This window comes from Macaca nemestrina, chromosome 2, assembly GCF_043159975.1.
Source record: "Macaca nemestrina isolate mMacNem1 chromosome 2, mMacNem.hap1, whole genome shotgun sequence".
Taxonomy (NCBI): Eukaryota; Metazoa; Chordata; class Mammalia; order Primates; family Cercopithecidae; genus Macaca; species Macaca nemestrina.
The window spans coordinates 51,093,007-51,106,095 of NC_092126.1; the positions used below are offsets into that span (position 1 = coordinate 51,093,007).

Below are 13,089 nucleotides of genomic sequence, written 5' to 3' on the forward strand. Positions count from 1 at the left end.
ACTCCTGAGGTCAGTGAGACCACGAATCCACCGGGAGAAATGAACAACTCTAGACGTGCTGCCTTAAGAGCTGTAACACTCACCACGAAGGTCTGCTGCTTCACTCCTGAAGCCAGCAAGACCATGAACCCACCAGAAGGAAGAAACTCTGAACATGTCTGAACATCAGAAGGAACAAACTCCAGACACACCATCTTTAAGAACTGTAGCACTCACTGCGAGGGTCCGCAGTTTCATTCTTGAAGTCAGTGAGACCAAGAACCCACCAATTCCAGACATAACCTAAGAAGTGAAAGATCTCTATAATGAAAACTATTAAACACTGATGAAAGAAATTGAAGAGGACACCAAAAATTATTTCATGTTCATGGATGGGAAGAATCAAAATTGTTATAATGACTGTACTACTGAAGGAATCTACACATTCAATGCAATGTCTACCAAAATACCAATGGCATTCTGCAGAGAAATAGAAATAACAATCCTAAAATTTATATGGAACCACAAAAGATACAGTATAGCTGAAGCTATCCAGAGCAAAAAGATCAAAACTGGGGTAATAACATTACCTGACTTCAAGTTACACTACAGAGCTATAGTAACCACAACAGCATGGTACTGGCATAACAACAGATACATAGATCAATGGATCAGAAGAGAGAAACAAATCCACTCGCCTAGAGTGAACTCATTTTTGATCAAGGTCCTGAGAACATACAATGGGGAAAAGACAGTGTCTCCAAAAAATGGTGCTGGAAAAAAACTGGATATCCATGTGCAAAAGAATGAAATGAGACCCCATCTCTCACCATATACAAAAGTGAAATAAAAATTAATTAAGAACTTAAATCTAACACCTCAAACTATGAAATTACCACAATAAAACATTGGGGAAACTCTCCTGGACAACAATTTATTGAACAATATCCTACAAGCACAGGCAACCAAAGCAAAAATGGGGTTACATTTAGCACAGTTTAGTTTTAAAGCATCTGCACAGCAAAGGATACAATCAACATAGTGAACAGAAATCCCATAGAACGGGAGAAAATATTTGCAAAATACCCATCTAACAAGGTGTGGGATCTGTCCCACAGAGCCTGACCCAACAACGGATGAAAGACATACACTGACACAGATATTTTGCCTGTCAGTCCAGCTAAGGGGCTTCTGCTGCCTGAGTCTGCAGCATCGGCCTCAATAAGCCAGCGAAGTTCACATTTATTTAGTACAGATTAAATGACAAAGGTCTGGAGTAAACACCAACAGACGGTAATTAACATTGCCGACCCCTGAGTAGAGAGCAATTATGCACTAGTGGACGACCAAAGGTTTGTCTTAGGACAACATGAGTAAACAAGCTATTTAGATAAACTCCCCTACATTCCCTTTTTCTTTGCCCTAAGCTTTTAAGATAATTCAGCTGCCTTTAGCCAAACCTTTTACCGAAGCTATGCAAACCTTCCGAGCTACCAAGAAGGTTTGTGTCTATTTCCTATAACTATCTTTATAATTTCTCTAACCACTTTGACTGATCACCTACAAGGGAGTAATAGTAGTCAGAATATATGAGGAGTTCAAAAAGCTTAATAAGAAAAAAAATCTAATAATTCAATGAAAGAATAGGCAAAAGATTCGAATAGACATTTCTCAAAAGAAGACATACAAATGGCAAACAGTCATATGAAAATGTGTTCAAGATCATTAATTATCAGAGAAATGCAAATTAAAACTACAATCTCACCACAATTTAAATGGCTTATATCCAAAAGACAGGCAATAACAAATGCTGGTGAGGATGTGAAGAAAAGGAAGCCCTTGGACACTGTTAGTGGAAATGTAAATTAGTACAATCACTATGGAGAACAGTTTGGCAGTTCCTCAGAAAAGTAAAAATTGAACGGCCATATGATCCAGTAATCTCACTGCTAGATATATATCCACAAAATATACCCAAAAGAAAGGAAATCAGTATATCAAAGAGATATCTGCCCTCCTATGTTTGTTGCAGCACTGTTTAAAATAGCTGATTTAGAAGCAATTTAAGTGTTCATCAACAGATGAACAGATAAAAAAAAAATGTGGTACATATACACAACAGAGTACTATTCAGCCATAAAAAAAGAATGAAATCCACTCATTTGCAACACCATGGGTGTAACTGGAGATCATTATGTTAAGTGAAATAAGCCAGGTACAGAAAAACCAAAAGAATGCATTTTCTTTGGGGATCTAATAATGAAAACAACTGAACTCATGGACACAGAGAGTAGATGGATGGTTACTAGAGGATGGGAAGGCTAGCTGGGGGCTGTGAGGGAAGTGGGTTGGTTAATAAGTACAAAACTTAGAAAGAATGATAAGAACTAATATTTGATAGCACAACAGGATGCCTATAGTCAACAATAACTGGAGCATACATTTTAAAATAAAGAGTGTAATTGAATTGTTTGTAACTGAAAGGATAAATGCTTTTGTGTCCAGAATTGGTGGGTTCTTGGTCTCACTGACTTCAAGAATGAAGCCGCGGACCCTCTCAATGAGTGTTACAGTTCTTAAAGATGGTGTATCCAGAGATTATTCCTTCTGATGTGCAGATATGTTTGGAGTTTCTTCCTTCTGGTGGGTTTGTGGTCTTGCTGGCTTCAGACCGTCACGGTGAATGTTACAGTTCTTAAGGTGGCACATCTGGAGTTGTTCATTCCTCCTGTCCAGAGTTATTCATTGCTCCCAATGGGTTTGTGGTCTTGCTGGCCTCAGGAGTGAAGCTACAAACCTTTGCAGTGAGTGTCACAGTTCATAAAGGCAGTAAGGACCCAAAGAGTGAGCAGCAGCAAGATTTATTGCAAAGAGCGAAAGAACAAAGCTTTCACAGTGTGGAAGGGGACCAAGGGATGAGGAGTGCGGGCATATGGCGCGGGACTACAGGCAGCTCCACCTGCAACCCCAGTGCAGGATCCACTACGTGAAACCAGCAGGGCTCCTGAGTCTAGTGGGGACTTGGAGAAACTTTATGTCTAGCTAAGGGATTGTAAATACACCAATCAGCACTCTGTGTCTAGCTCAAGGTGTGTAAATACACCAATCAGTATTCTGTATCTAGCTAATCTAGTGGGGACTTGGATAACTTTTCTGTCTAGTACTCTGTGTCTAGCCAAAGGATTGTAAATGCACCAATCAGCACTCTGTGTCTAGCTCAGGGATTGTAAATGCACCAATCAGCACTCTGCCAAAATGGACCAATCAGCTCTCTGTAAAATGGACCAATCAGCAGGATGTGGGTGGGGTCAGATAAGGGAATAAAAGCAGGCTGCCAGAGCCAGCAGTGGCAACCCACTCAGGTCCCCTTCCACACTGTGAAAGCTTTGTTCTTTCGCTCTTTGCAATAAATCTTGCTGCTGCTCACTCTTTGGGTCCTTACTGCCTTTATGAACTGTGACACTCACTGCGAAGGTTTGTAGCTTCACTCCTGAGGCCAGCAAGACCACAAACCCATTGGGAGCAATGAATAACTCTGGACAGGAGGAATGAACAACTCCAGATGTGCCACCTTAAGAACTGTAACATTCACCGTGACGGTCTGAAGCCAGCAAGACCACAAACCCACCAGAAGGAAGAAACTCCAAACATATCTGCACATCAGAAGGAATAATCTCTGGATACACCATCTTTAAGAACTGTAACACTCATTGAGAGGGTCCGCGGCTTCATTCTTGAAGTCAGTGAGACCAAGAACCCACCAATTCTGGACACAAAAGCATTTATCCTTTCAGTTACAAACAATTCAATTACACTCTTTATTTTAAAATGTATGCTCCAGTTATTGTTGACTATAGGCATCCTGTTGTGCTATCAAATATTAGTTCTTATCATTCTTTCTAAGTTTTGTACTTATTAACCAATCCACTTCCCTCACAGCCCCCAGCTAGCCTTCCCATCCTCTAGTAACCGTCCATCTACTCTCTGTGTCCATGAGTTCAGTTGTTTTCATTATTAGATCCCCAAAGAAAATGCATTCTTTTGGTTTTTCTGTACCTGGCTTATTTCACTTAACATAATGATCTCCAGTTACACCCATGGTGTTGCAAATGAGTGGATTTCATTCTTTTTTTATGGCTGAATAGTACTCTGTTGTGTATATGTACCACATTTTTTTTTTATCTGTTCATCTGTTGATGAACACTTAAATTGCTTCTAAATCAGCTATTTTAAACAGTGCTGCAACAAACATAGGAGGGCAGATATCTCTTTGATATACTGATTTCCTTTCTTTTGGGTATATTTTGTGGATATATATCTAGCAGTGAGATTACTGGATCATATGGCCGTTCAATTTTTACTTTTCTGAGGAACTGCCAAACTGTTCTCCATAGTGATTGTACTAATTTACATTTCCACTAACAGTGTCCAAGGGCTTCCTTTTCTTCACATCCTCACCAGCATTTGTTATTGCCTGTCTTTTGGATATAAGCCATTTAAATTGTGGTGAGATTGTAGTTTTAATTTGCATTTCTCTGATAATTAATGATCTTGAACACATTTTCATATGACTGTTTGCCATTTGTATGTCTTCTTTTGAGAAATGTCTATTCGAATCTTTTGCCTATTCTTTCATTGAATTATTAGATTTTTTTTCTTATTAAGCTTTTTGAACTCCTCATATATTCTGACTACTATTACTCCCTTGTAGGTGATCAGTCAAAGTGGTTAGAGAAATTATAAAGATAGTTATAGGAAATAGACACAAACCTTCTTGGTAGCTCGGAAGGTTTGCATAGCTTCGGTAAAAGGTTTGGCTAAAGGCAGCTGAATTATCTTAAAAGCTTAGGGCAAAGAAAAAGGGAATGTAGGGGAGTTTATCTAAATAGCTTGTTTACTCATGTTGTCCTAAGACAAACCTTTGGTCGTCCACTAGTGCATAATTGCTCTCTACTCAGGGGTCGGCAATGTTAATTACCGTCTGTTGGTGTTTACTCCAGACCTTTGTCATTTAATCTGTACTAAATAAATGTGAACTTCGCTGGCTTATTGAGGCCGATGCTGCAGACTCAGGCAGCAGAAGCCCCTTAGCTGGACTGACAGGCAAAATATCTGTGTCAGTGTATGTCTTTCATCCGTTGTTGGGTCAGGCTCTGTGGGACAGATCCCACACCTTGTTAGATGGGTATTTTGCAAATATTTTCTCCCGTTCTATGGGATTTCTGTTCACTATGTTGATTGTATCCTTTGCTGTGCAGATGCTTTAAAACTAAACTGTGCTAAATGTAACCCCATTTTTGCTTTGGTTGCCTGTGCTTGTAGGATATTGTTCAATAAATTGTTGTCCAGGAGAGTTTCCCCAATGTTTTATTGTGGTAATTTCATAGTTTGAGGTGTTAGATTTAAGTTCTTAATTAATTTTTATTTCACTTTTGTATATGGTGAGAGATGGGGTCTCATTTCATTCTTTTGCACATGGATATCCAGTTTTTTTCCAGCACCATTTTTTGGAGACACTGTCTTTTCCCCATTGTATGTTCTCAGGACCTTGATCAAAAATGAGTTCACTCTAGGCGAGTGGATTTGTTTCTCTCTTCTGATCCATTGATCTATGTATCTGTTGTTATGCCAGTACCATGCTGTTGTGGTTACTATAGCTCTGTAGTGTAACTTGAAGTCAGGTAATGTTATTACCCCAGTTTTGATCTTTTTGCTCTGGATAGCTTCAGCTATACTGTATCTTTTGTGGTTCCATATAAATTTTAGGATTGTTATTTCTATTTCTCTGCAGAATGCCATTGGTATTTTGGTAGACATTGCATTGAATGTGTAGATTCCTTCAGTAGTACAGTCATTATAACAATTTTGATTCTTCCCATCCATGAACATGAAATAATTTTTGGTGTCCTCTTCAATTTCTTTCATCAGTGTTTAATAGTTTTCATTATAGAGATCTTTCACTTCTTAGGTTATGTCTGGAATTGGTGGGTTCTTGGTCTCACTGACTTCAAGAATGAAACTGCGGACCCTCGCAGTGAGTGCTACAGTTCTTAAAGATGGTGTGTCTGGAGTTTGTTCCTTCTGATGTTCAGACATGTTCAGAGTTTCTTCCTTCTGGTGGGTTCATGGTCTTGCTGGCTTCAGGAGTGAAGCAGCAGACCTTCGTGGTGAGTGTTACAGCTCTTAAGGCAGCACGTCTAGAGTTGTTCATTTCTCCCGGTGGATTCGTGGTCTCACTGACCTCAGGAGTGCAGTTGCAGATCTTCACTGTGAGTGTTACAGCTCATAAAGGCAGTGTGGCCCCAAAGAGCGAGCAGCAGCAAGATTTATTGCAAAGACCAAAAGAACAAATCTTTCACAGCGTGGAAGGGGACCTGAGTGGGTTGCCACTGCTGGCTTGGGCAGCCTGCTTTTACTCCCTTATGTGACCCCACCCACGTCCTGCTGATTGGTCCATTTTACAGAGAGCTGATTGGTCCGTTTTGACAGGGTGCTGATTGGTGCATTTACAATCCCTGAGCTAGACATAAAAGTTCTCCAAGTCCCCACTAGATTAGCTAGAAACAGAGCACTGATTGGTGTGTTTACAAACCTTGAGCTAGACACAGAGGGTTGACTGGTGCATTTACAAACCTTGAGCTAGACACAAAGTGCTGATTGGTGCATTTACAATCCTCCAGCTAGACATAAATGTTCTCCAAGTCCCCACTAGATTAGCTAGATACAGAGTGCTGATTGGTGCATCCACAAACGCTGAGCTAGACACAGAGTGCTGATTGGTGCATATACAATCCTCCAGCTAGACATAAAAGTTCTCCAAGACCCCACCCAACTCAGGAGCCCAGCTGGCTTCACCTAGTGCATCCCACGCCAGGGCCAAGGGTGGAGCTGCCCACCAGTCTCGCATCACGCACCTGCGCTCCTCAGTCCTTAGGTGGTCGATGGGACTGGGTACCATGGAGCAGGAGCAACTCCATCGGGGAGGCTCAGACCACGCAGGAGCCCACTGGTGTGAGGGTGGGGGCTCAAGCATGATGGGCTGCAGGTTCCGAGCCCTGCCCCATGGGGAGATGGCTGAGGCCCAGCGAGAATTAGAGCACAATGCGGTTGGGCTGGCAGTGCTGGGGGATCTGGCGCACCCTCTACAGCTGCTGGCCTGGGTGTTAAGCCCCTCACTGCCCAGGGCCGGCAGCACCGGCTGGCTACTCCGAATGCGGGGCCTGCCGAGCCCATGCCCACCAAGAACTCGTGCTGGCCTGCAAGGGCCGCACACAGCCCTGGTTCCTGCCCACACCTCTCCCTCCACACCTCCCTGCAAGCAGAAGGAGCCAGCTCCGGCCTCAGCCAGCCCAGAGAGGGGCTCCTACAGTGCATCGGTGGGCTGAAGGGCTCCTCAAGCATGCCAGAGTGGGCAATGAGGCCAAGGAGGCACCGAGAGCGAGTGAGTGCTACTAGCACATTGTCACCTCTCACTTTGAGGGGATGTATTCTGCATTCTCCGTGATGTGATTATTTTATGTGCACGCTTGTATCAAAACATCTCATGTATTCCAGAAATATATGCACCTACTATGTACCCACAAGATTTTTTAAAAACAAACAAACAAGTAGGAAAACAGAAGTCAAACTATCTCTCTTGCAGATTATATGATTCTATGTCTAGAAAATTCCATAGTCTCTGCCCAAAGGCCCATGGAACTGATAAACAACTTCAGTAAAGTTTCAGGACACAAAATCTGTGTACAAAAATCACTAGCATTTCTATGCACCAATAATGGCTAAGCTGACGCCAAAAGAAGAATACAATCCCATTTTCAATGGCCACAAAATAACTAAAATACCTAGGAATACAGCTAACCAGGGAGATGAAATATCTCTTCAATGAGAATTATAAAACACTGCTGAATGAAATCAGAGACAACATTAACAAATGGAAAAGCATTCCATGATGATTGATTGGAAGAATCAGTGATGTATGTTAAAATGTCTATACTGCCCAGAGCAATTCACAGAGTCAATGCTATTGTTAGCAAACTACCAATGTCATTTTTTACAGAATCAGAAAATAAAACTATTCTAAAATTCATATGGAATTTTTAAAAAAAGCCTGAATAGCCAAATCAATCCTAAACAAAAGGAACAAAGCTGAAGGCATCACATTGCCCAACTTTGAACTATACTACAAGGCTACAGTAACCAAAACAGCATGGCACTGGTACCAAAACAGACACATAGACTAAAGGATCAAGTTAGAGAACCCAGAAATAAAGCCACACACCTGTAAATTTATTTTTCCCAAAGTTAATCATCTGTGAATGCTCAAACTTAGTTCATAAAATTGGGTTAACACATGCTGACATTTTTTTTTTTTAATTTTTATCTCCATGTTAGTTTTTTCCAGAAATTTTATAACAGTAACTGTACAAGTCTTTTCCCTGTTTTTGTCTGTATTCAGTGCATGGGTTAAAGAAAATAGCAATGAAATATTTTAGCATAACTATATACACAGGGGTGGGAAAATAAACATTTCTCACAACCAAACTGGAATTCACAGTCCAAATAAGCAGTCATGTACAAAGTTCATTGAGAGTTGTCAGTGAGCAGCTGAAAGGTCAATGCTTCAGCAGAGTAACTAATCATCTAATATTTGTTGATATTGAACAATGTGCACTGAGGATACAAAAATCTACTTGTGAATACTTATGTAGAGTTTATCAAAAAATTATCTTGGTGCTTAACACCTAAGTGGTTTTAGGTACTAAAAAAGTAAAAAATACTAATCAAAAGAGATAGAAATGATATTAAAAACATAACACTATTTTAATGTAAGCTTGTAGCAAAATCTTAATTACACTAAGTCATTCAGAACATTCCTGATTAATGACTAATCATCATTTTAGAATAATATGAAATACAGAGTTAAGTGCAAAGAGAGTAACATGATATAACGCCAGACAGATATTAACAGATTTAGTTTCTTGTTTCAATTTCATGTAGAAAATCATAGTAAGATATTGGAGATAAGGTGAATATAAGACCACTAAACAAACCTCTTATTCATTAAGACTAACAATAGAATGAATAAAAATTTTAATGATTAGATTGATTTACCATCTAAAGAAAGAAAAGAGTGAAAAAAATGTTAATAAACAGTAATAAATACACATACAATGTTTGTATTAGCATTTTTGTTTTGAATCAGCAAGAAACAATTAGCACCATCGTCTGGATTATTGCAATAGCCTCCTATCTCATCTTCCTGCTTTAGTGGCAACTGGTCTTTGAATCTGTTGTAAGCCTTTTAAATCTAAGAGATCATGTCACTTCTCCACTTAAAAATTTCCAGCCAGGGTAAAAGGCAAGGTCTTCCACATCCCTCAGGATCCAGCTTCTGGCCCTTCTGTGACCCAATCTTTACTACTTTACTCCTTCCCCCTCTGTATCAGCCACATTGGCCATAGCCAGTCCCCAAACACTGCACCACATTCCTGCCTAGGGCCTGTGCCCTTGCTATTACTTTATCTAAAAAGACTTTTGGCAAATAAGTAGAAACTTTAAAACACCTTTATTTAATATTTAGGAGATAGCTGGTACGTAACCAAGGCCAACTGTTGAAGAAAAAGAGATAGGCATTTATAAAACTTAGAGTTCTATTACTAAGATACTTATATTCTATTGGATAAAATAGAAAAATTAACACACAAATCAAGGTTTTGTGATAATTGCCCCCAAGAGAAGCTTATGCAGTGCTATATGGCATAATTATAATTAATCTTGCCTTAGGGTAAGTGCAGAATGTATAAAGGAGTTAGGAGACAGCTTTAGAATAGAGACGATAAACAGACATTTGCTCTGCAAAGAAGAGGGAAAAACGTATTCCTGGCCAACATCTTAGGCTGATTCAAGCATGAAAGCAAGGGCATAGCATAAGTGGGCCAAGCAAAAGTTCTATATGGGGAAATTGTTGAGTGGGTATCAGAGAGTAGTAAGAGAGAACATCAGGTTATGAAGGAGATTGGATTTTCTCCTGTAACACTGAGAAGCTATCTAAATGAATGCACCAGAAGCCGCTCTTCAAGGAGTGGAGAATTTGTGTAAGGCATGATACAATGAAGAACCTGAAAACTCCTTGCAAATTTTGGAAGATTCTAGGTAAAAGACTGACGTGAATGCCATAAGGAAGACCAGGTTCGTGTAACAACAGTTCCTTTGCTTTTGCACAGAGTTGGCTGCAAGGCAAGTTGGAAAAACAAAACAACCTCCAGAGTGTGTTATGTCCCCTCTCGGGAATCACAGAGGGAAGAAAAGGAAGTTCAGAGGGAATTACAAGCCAATTATAATAATATAGGCCAAAGTAAACTATTTAACCCAGTGGGCTTGGGAGCCCTGAAGAAAACTCAGTCGCTCAACTTTTATAAAGGCTCCAAAAAAAGTGACAGACTTTTACCTTATGCATTAAGTTTTACTTTTTTTCTACCTCACATACACACTGGCAACCAGTATGGAAACTAAACTCTTTTAGAAAAGAAATCCTATAAATTAGATTGCCAAATAAAGTTACATAATCAGACAATTAAGGTACACTTTATTCTGACTTAAAACCCATTTTAAGTCAACTGCTCAAAATTGTTAAATTATTTTAGTGTCATTCATTAAGATATGCTATTATTCTTACAGAGCTCTCTAAATCAGAAAAAAGGTAGTAATGAAATACCAGATCATCAATAAATCTCTAGTGGTTTGATACTATTTCCAGAATAGAATCCTTATTTCCAGAATAAGATTTTTTTTTTTTCTTTTTCTTGGTGCCTCTAGAAAACAAAATTAAAGGCTCATAATAATGTCCTATTTTATGTTATCAAATTTCTCCTTAACATTCTTTTATTGATTTCAATTTTTTTAAACATCACAAAAAATTGTATGAGGTGAGTTTTATCAGGTCTGTTTTACAGATGAGGAAACTTTGATTTAGAGGTCATTGATATTCCATTTGAAAGATCATTTTCTGATGACTAAAGTCATTTTATTTTACTGTAGGGTCAAAAAATACATTTCCCTTTTGTCCTATGTGATTGAGATCCATTATTAGCTCGGATTGAGTTACAAATATTTAAATGACTTTTTCAGCCACAAAACTGGTAGAAAGAATCATCTAGATGCAAATTCATGTCTTTTGAGTCTAAACCTGCTATTTTTCTCTTGTATCATGTCCCAGAGATAGTCAAATTAACTATTAATGCAAGCCAACCCCATTGTCAATGACTGATGGTACTTATTATTGATACTTTAACCATTCATATTGTATAGAATATGTGTGTATGTCTGATTATTTTAAAAGCTGATTTTTAAAAAATCTCATTAATTTATGTGGCTTAAATTAAATCATCTGGTATCTAAATGCTAGTCAGGACCAAGCTTTACCTTTTGTATACCTGGAAAGACACTTTTTCTTCAAGCTGTTAAAATATAGAAGGTAAATTAAGTAAGAATTTTCTGTCTTGTGGTCCAAATAGAGTTCTATAGTCTCAGAAATCTAACTAATTTCTGCTCGTGTTGTCCAGGAAATCTTTAGTAATTCCTTCAATCCGACTTCTCTCAGAATTCCTACAGCACAAACTAGAATTAGAAACCATTTTGTATTTTTAGCTAGTTGTGTCTTATAAATAAATTGCCAAACAGAATTTAAGCTCTTGGAGACAAGAATGATGTGTTTGTTTTCTCTAGAATTCTCCACACACCCTAGACAATTAACTGGACATGCAGTCGTTATTTGTGACATGTTTGTTGAGTTCTATGCAAATGCAAGTTCTCAGCAGATGCAGGAGAGGTCAGTTGATCAATGATGCAAGTTATAAATTACCCATTTAGTAAAAAAAAAAAAAAAAAAAAAAAAAAGTCTTAGAGAACTTGCACAGCTTTCAAACTGCAGAAGTTATTTTATTTTATTGTAAAGTAATAAAACCACATTTCCTTATCATAATGTTTGATTCAGACTTATTACAAATTCAGATTGGCCTTGAAACTAATTAGTAGATTTTATTATGTTCTTTTTTTTCCCTAACATATTTACAGCCAAATTCTAAAGTGGGTTCTGTTTGTTTTTTTAAGATTCATTTAAACTATTCTCTGCACATCACTGAACTCAACATCTCGTAATTCTTATAACTATTATGGTGGATACAATTGGCTTCTTTTATGAAGAATTGAAAATAGAGTTATCCTGTTGAAATAAAGACTTGAAACTCTGGAAAGTGTTCTCTCATTGCTTCCCATTTCACTTGATATCTTTACATTGTGGTGATTAGGTTGTTTGAAAACTTTCAAATTAGCATAAAAAAACCAGAACTCTGTGTTCTGTCAGAAACACTTATGATGTCTCTCTGATTTAAATTGCACACCATCAGGGCAGAAATAGAGGATTTCTTTTTGTCTCCTGAATAAAATGTAACTCAGGCACCAAATAATATATAATGAAAGTAATAACAGCACTTCCTCATCTCCTGTTAGTGTTTGAAACAACATCAAGGAGACAGCGTCTTGGGAATTTTTTTTTAATGTTCATTTGTCCTGAAACATATTGTGCTCTTTCCGTTAGAACATTTTATGTATATTTCTGTTCAATTTGAGAAAATACCATTATAGTATTTCCAAAGTAAGAAACCACCTGGGAAATATGACCTTTAGGTAGATTGGCTTATTTGTCTTCCAAGATCTTTTTGTTCCCCCTTTACAAAAAGTGCTACATAAAACTAAAGGAAAAAAAAAAAGATGTACATCTGTTTTCAGACCCCTGCCAGTATTCCTCCTGCTGCACACAACTTCAGACTTATCTCAGGAGAATAACGCTTCTGTTACTATTGCTGTAGAACAAATTAATCCCAAATTTAATGGTATAGATTAACAATTTTTTAATGCTTATGGATCCTGTGGGAATGGGGCAGGGCACAGTGGGGATAGCTTATTTTTGCTCCATATATATCTGGGGCTATGAAGAATTGAAGGCTAGGTTCTCGGGATGGCTGAGGACTGAAATCACCTAGAGGTTCATTCTCTCAACATGTTAGTACCTGAGTTAGGATGACTTCAAGACTATAACTGTCAACAAGAGCA

General features: G+C 38.4%; 1 long non-coding RNA gene across 13 annotated transcripts in view; it reads right to left on the reverse strand.

Annotated features, from left to right (window-relative positions):
- Positions 1–13,089, reverse strand: part of LOC105470039 (uncharacterized) — a 223,466-nt gene that overhangs the window by 207,136 nt on the left and 3,241 nt on the right. The window lies entirely within an intron of this gene.